Raw genomic sequence first — 6,015 nt, forward strand, 5'->3', positions numbered from 1 at the left:
CCCGCCGCCCGGCATGGATCACCCACCCAGCAGCAGAGATGATTTGCTCTCTGGTCATGACACATACTCACCTATTCCCCTGTGCTGACCGGTTACAAGTGCTCACCGGAAGTGGCCTGGACTACGCTGCTGGGAGAAGAAGGCAGTGTAGTCCAGGCTACTTCTGGTGAACATGGAGAAAGTCAGCACTGATGGGGTAATAGGTGAGTAGTAGATGCATTGACAGGAGAGCACATCATGCCTAAACGTGCTGCTGTTTTTGTTTTTCAGAAAACTACCACAGAGCCTCAAACATCAGAAAGAGAAAAACTTAACCCCCAAAAAAATGCTGTAAGGCCGATCATAAAATTCTGAATTCATTCAACGTTCCTTTTTAGAAATGAATTTGGTATTGTCTCTTTTAGGACCGACTTTCATACAGGCCCTTTGATCTTTAAATTTCTCAGACAATCCCAATCGAATAAAAAATACTTAGCATACCTGTTACCAGTTACAAGCTGTTTAAAATGAGTCTGTGTGCAAAGTGGTTCGGGCTGTATTAACTGCAGAAAATCAAGAGAAGAAAGAAAAGGGATTACAACACTGGCCTTTTTCAAGCACTATAATGAACGGCCTATCCTTGCCCAGCTCGCTCCCCGGGGGTTATCCTAAATGCTCTGCCCATTACATTTGAGGCAGACTTATCGCAACAGTATATAAAGTGGAGATATAGAAAGACTGAGGCCATTTTGGGGTAGTGTACTCCTTGGTTAGAGATCAGTGACTGCTAGGTGAGACTACAATGCACTCTAAGAGCCTTCCTGTGTCCTTCTGCTTAACCTTTATGCACTGCAGTGTGTAAGTGACCCAATGTTTACTTACATGCTGCAACACAAAAGAGGGTTAGCAAGAGGAAGACTAAGAGCTCTGCTTCACTGCTCTGATAACCCCTGACCTCTGTTCTTGCTGCCTGCCCAATCAAGTAGGAAAATGTGCTAGCTGTGCAGAGGTCAGGGGTTATCAGTGCACCTGCAGTAAAGCAGATATCTTTGTCTTCTAAACATTGGGTCACTTACACACTGCAGTACATAAGGGGTTAAGCAGAAGGTAGTCTGCTCCTGCACCCGTGTATTTAACCATAACAGCTCCTAATGGGCCCTTATAGTTAAATATACTATAGGGGCCCATTAGGTTAAAAAGTTGTCTTGTATGCCAGGAAATACGCTATTTCTTTTCCATCCTAGGTTATCAGGGGGACCGTCGGCGTGGGCTGCCACATCAGACGCAGTTTCTCCCTAAGGGTAGCTTCACACGTACCGTGTACGTGGTAACCCTGCACGCACCTGCAGATGCCGAACAGGTGAGTATCTCCTCTGTCCAATCCCTTTGGGGTCTCTCCTTCCCTCCCCCCTTCCTCCTGGGGGGTCATCCTGCTCAGTGTCCTTTAGGAACAGCCCCTGCCCCCTTTTAGGGTTTCTCTCTCCTGGGAGGTCGTTCTGCTCAGTGTCCTTTAGGGACATTGCAGTCAGGAGTAAAGTCATAGCAGGGTCCCCCCCCTACTCCCTTCTGACGGGCCTCCTGGGGGGGGGGGTTATGGTCCTCTTTCCCCCCTGAATGCGCAGTCTCTCCCAAAAGGGCAGTAGCTGCAGCTCCAATAGACCGGGGGGGCTGGGCGATCGCATCTTCCGCCGTCCTGCTCCAAAAGTTTAGTCCCTGGCTTCTGCCGGTGCTTGGCCGCATCGGCGAGCACGCTTGTGGCGTCACTGTTTCAGCACTCATGCTCCTATTGACGCCTCCTTTAGCCCCCACCCTTTTTCTCCTGGGCCCCCTCCTTTTATCCTGGCTGTGTTCAGCGCAGCAGCTTGTAACCTCCAGCTGTTCTCTCAGCCTGTTAGCGTCCACAGTTCCAAGCAGCTCCAGCATCCAGTGCAGCAGCTCCCGCATCCAATGCAGACGCTCCACTAGCAGCTGACGCCCCAGCTCCAGGGTCGGGTAGGCTCACGCAGTGGGTGATATCCCCCACCTCCACTCCCCAGGCTAACAGCCCTAGTTACCATGTCTGGTCCCCGGGACGACCCCCCTAGGATGCTTGCTCCCGCAGTTGTGGTGGCACACTTTGCGTGTGCTTGTTGTAATACGTTCTCTTGTGGTCAGCCTGGCTCCCTCTGCCAACTGTGCCTTAACCCTAGTGCAAACTCCCAGGAAGCCCCTCCTCCAGGTTCAGATGTGGCCCCTCCTGACTGGGCTAGGTCTGTCCCAGGCGATCGGTGACCTCTCGAAGCTGTCTCAGGTCATGATTCATACCATTGAGCGGTTGCCCTCACAGGTGCCCCCAGCAACAGATACCCTCGCTGTAGAGGCTATGTGAGTTAAAGGACCTTTGATGATGTCATGATCATGTGATCAGTCACGTGTGTGTGTGTGGGAGGAGTCAGCTCAACAGCTTACACTGTACACACACAGCTCGGCACCGCACGCTGTATACACACACACACAGCTCGGCACCGCACACTGTATACACACACCGCCATGATTCCCCTTTCAGAGGACGGTCTCGTAAGAGACCTAGACTCTCTCTCTGCCTCCTTGGGGGACCCCTTTGACTCTGCCTCAGAGTCTGACCGGAAAGATCAGCTGGCCTCTGCAGTGCAAGCCTTGATCAGTGCAGTGTGGGACACCTTGCATATTGAGGACGAGTCCCCTTCTAAATCCAGAAGTGAGGTCTCCTTCAGTCGCCATAAGCAGCAGCCCTTTGTTTTTCCCAGCCATAGGGACTTTGAGGATCTCCCTGGGAGAAACACCCCGACCGACCGATCCTATCCTCGAAGTGTGCTGAGGCTTTGTTTCCCTTGTTCCTCTTGGGCCAGGCATTTAGTCCATGACCTCTCCATGGACACTCCATGCGGGGACCTCTGGTCTGTAGCCTCGCAGATTCAGCATGAGCCCAAATACCTGTGCGATGCTTTTCAGGAAGCAGCTCGTTCCTCTGCTTGGGCCCTGGCGAACTCTGTAGCCATACAAATGGCTCAAATCCTGGTCGGCGGATGCCGCCTCAAAGAAAGCTCTTCCCTTTACAGGAAACAGACTTTTTGGGGAGCGCCTGGATAAAATCAGACACTACTGGGGGGAAAAGCTCTTTGCACCCTCAAAATTGGCCCTGTCTCCCTAAGCCCCCTGGGCGTTCCAACAGATTCCACTCCTTTTGAGGCTCCGACACCTCGTTGCCCTGCAAAGGATACGCCACCCGCTTCCTCTTCTAGGAAGCCCTCCTTTAAATCCCGCCCCTCCTGGCTCTCGTCCTTCTAAGGGTCCTTCCCCCAAGTCTTCTTCCTGAAGGTCCTTACCCACTCAAGTGCCCTCCTCAAGTGGGGGGTCATCTGCTCTCCTTTAGGAGATATGGCTCGCCCATGTGTTTGATGTCTGGGCTTGAGAGTTGGTGTCCTCCAGGATACAAAATCGTGTTTGTGCCCATTCCGCCGCTTCGATTCTTACCATCAAATCTCCCACGCTCTTCGGCATGGCTTTCTGAGCTTTTTCAGGCGGTTTAACATCTTGCTCAAGGAGTTGTGGTCCCAGTACCCCCCTCCAAGCGATTCCAGGGGTTCTACTCCAACCTGTTTTAGAGTTCCCAAAAAGGACATGTCTGTCCTATCTTGGATCTAAAGTGCCTCAACAAGGTTGTTCGCCTCCGAAGTTCCGCATGGAATGTTTGCGATTAGTGGTCGCGTGTCTGGAGCAGGGTGAACTTTGTTGCGTTTAAAGACATCCGCCTATTTGCACGTCACCTTCGCAGCTAGTCATCGTTTTTTACGTTTCGCCGCCTGTTCTGGACATTTCCAGTTCGTCGCCTTGCCCTTCAGGCTAGCCAGGGCTTCTCGGGTCTTTACCAAGATCCTTGCCCCCTTGATGGTACTGCTTCGGTAAAGGGGTGTGGCTATCCTGCCATACCTGGACGACCACCTGGTAAAAGGCCGCACCAAACTGGACACTCTTTCCACCCTCCAGGTCACTCTCGATCTCCTAACCAGTTTTGGTTGGGTGATCAATCACCAAAAATCTTCTCTCCTTCCCTCCTGCTCTATGGAGTTTCTCGGGATTCTTTTCAACACCGAGACTGCACGCGTTCTCCTTCCCCCCGATAGGGTTGTCTTCCTGCTCTCGGCAGTTGCTCTGCTCCGCTCAGGCTCCCCCTGTTCGATTCACCTTTGCATGAGATCCTCCTTTCCCCTGCTGTTCGCAGGGAGCTTCTTTGGTGTTTGACGTCTTCAGTGGTCCTTCTCGGCTGATCGTTCCTCCCCCTCAATTGGCTGATCATCTCTATGGATGCCAGCCTGTCCGGGTGGGGGGGGGTCTGTCCTCTGGAGCCGCACGGCTCAGGGCTCATGGTCCCTGATGGAGACTCTGCTTTCCATCAATATCCTGGAGCTCCGGGCCATCTTCCTAGCCCTGCCCCAGTGGACCAACCTCCTGAGGGGTTACCCGGTCCGTGTTCAGACCGACAATGTCACCGCCGTTGCTTATCTGAACCGTCAAGGCGGCAACAGGAGCCGCTCTGTCATGACAGAGGCAACTTGCAATTCTCCATTGGGCAGAGCAGTTTGTTCCGGCTCTCTCGGCAGTCCACATTCCCAGGGTGGACAATTGCGTGGCGGACTATCTCATTTGCGAGAAGCTGGATCAAATCGAATGGTCCCTGCATCCTGAAGTATTCAGATCTGCCGTGTTAGGGATTCCCCGACGAGAATCTTTTCGTGTCCAGGCTGAACCACAAACTCCCGACCTATGTGACTCGAGCCGGGGATCCTCGCGGTGGACGCCTTGGTGACCCCATGGGAGCAGTTCTCTGATCTATGCCTTCCCTCCTCTGTCCATTCTTCCACGAGTCCTGAAGCGCATCAAGGCATTTGGCGTTTCTGCCATACTCATTGCTCCAGACTGGCCGCGCCAGTCCTGGTATGCCGATGTGATGCACCTCCTGGCTGATGCCCCCTGGCGTCTTCCACTGCGGGCCGACGTCTTTTCACAAGGGCCAATATTCCACCCCAATTTACCTCAGCTGAGTTTAACTGTATGGCTGTTGAAGTCATGGTATTGAGGTTTTGTGGTTTCTTGGAATCGGTCATCCAAACCATGATTAAGGCCTGTAAGCCTCAGTCGGCTTGGATCTACCATTGCGTGTGGAAGGCCTTCTTCTCTTGGTGTGAAAAGCATAATTTTCACCCCTTGGTGTGTTCCACGCCCAGTCATTCCACCTTACGTTCTCAAGTTTCCGCCCTGTCTGTTCTTTTTCCTTCAGGGGTGGCCCAAGGACAAGGTAGTGCAATGTCCTCTTTCTTCCTTCCTGCCGAAGGTCGTGTCGTTGTTCCACCCTAATGAGGTCATAATTTTCCCCTCTTTTTGTCCTGCCCCCTCCTATCCTTGAGAACGGTTTCTGCATTGTTTGGACCTTGTCCAGGCCATACGGATTTACCTGTCCGTCACAGCTTCTTTCCGCCACTCGGATTCCCTGTTCATAGTTCCGTCAGGTTCGCGCAAGGGGCTGGCTGCCTCCAAGACCACCATTGGGCGTTGAATCAGGGCAGCCATTGCAGAGGCCTTCTGCGGCAGGGCTCCTCCCTTTCGGGTCACCGCTCATTCTGCTCGGCATTGGGGGCCTCTTGGGTGGTTTGCCATCAGGCCTCAGTGTCCAGGTCTATAAGGCTCACACTTTTTCCAAGTTCTATCAGTTCCATGTCCTGGCTTCCTCTGACACCAGTCTGGGCCGCAAGGTTCTGCAGGCCGCCGTGCATTGGGCAGGCCGCATGGGGATTGTCATCTTCTTTCCCCACCCTCTGGGACTGATTTTGTACGTCCCACTGGTACTGTGTCCCCCCCAATGACCGGCACAAGAAAAATTCCTTTCCTGTGGCTACATTGGGGGACACAGCTCCCACCCTGTTGTTTTGAGCTTGTTGCTCCCAGGGCTTGTTCTGTTCTTGGGCTTTGTTCCCGGGACCAGTAGGTTTTGCCTGTTGGTTTGTTTCCTACTTTCTACTA

This window comes from Dendropsophus ebraccatus, chromosome 4 (genome assembly GCF_027789765.1).
Source record: "Dendropsophus ebraccatus isolate aDenEbr1 chromosome 4, aDenEbr1.pat, whole genome shotgun sequence".
In the NCBI taxonomy this organism is placed as follows: Eukaryota; Metazoa; Chordata; class Amphibia; order Anura; family Hylidae; genus Dendropsophus; species Dendropsophus ebraccatus.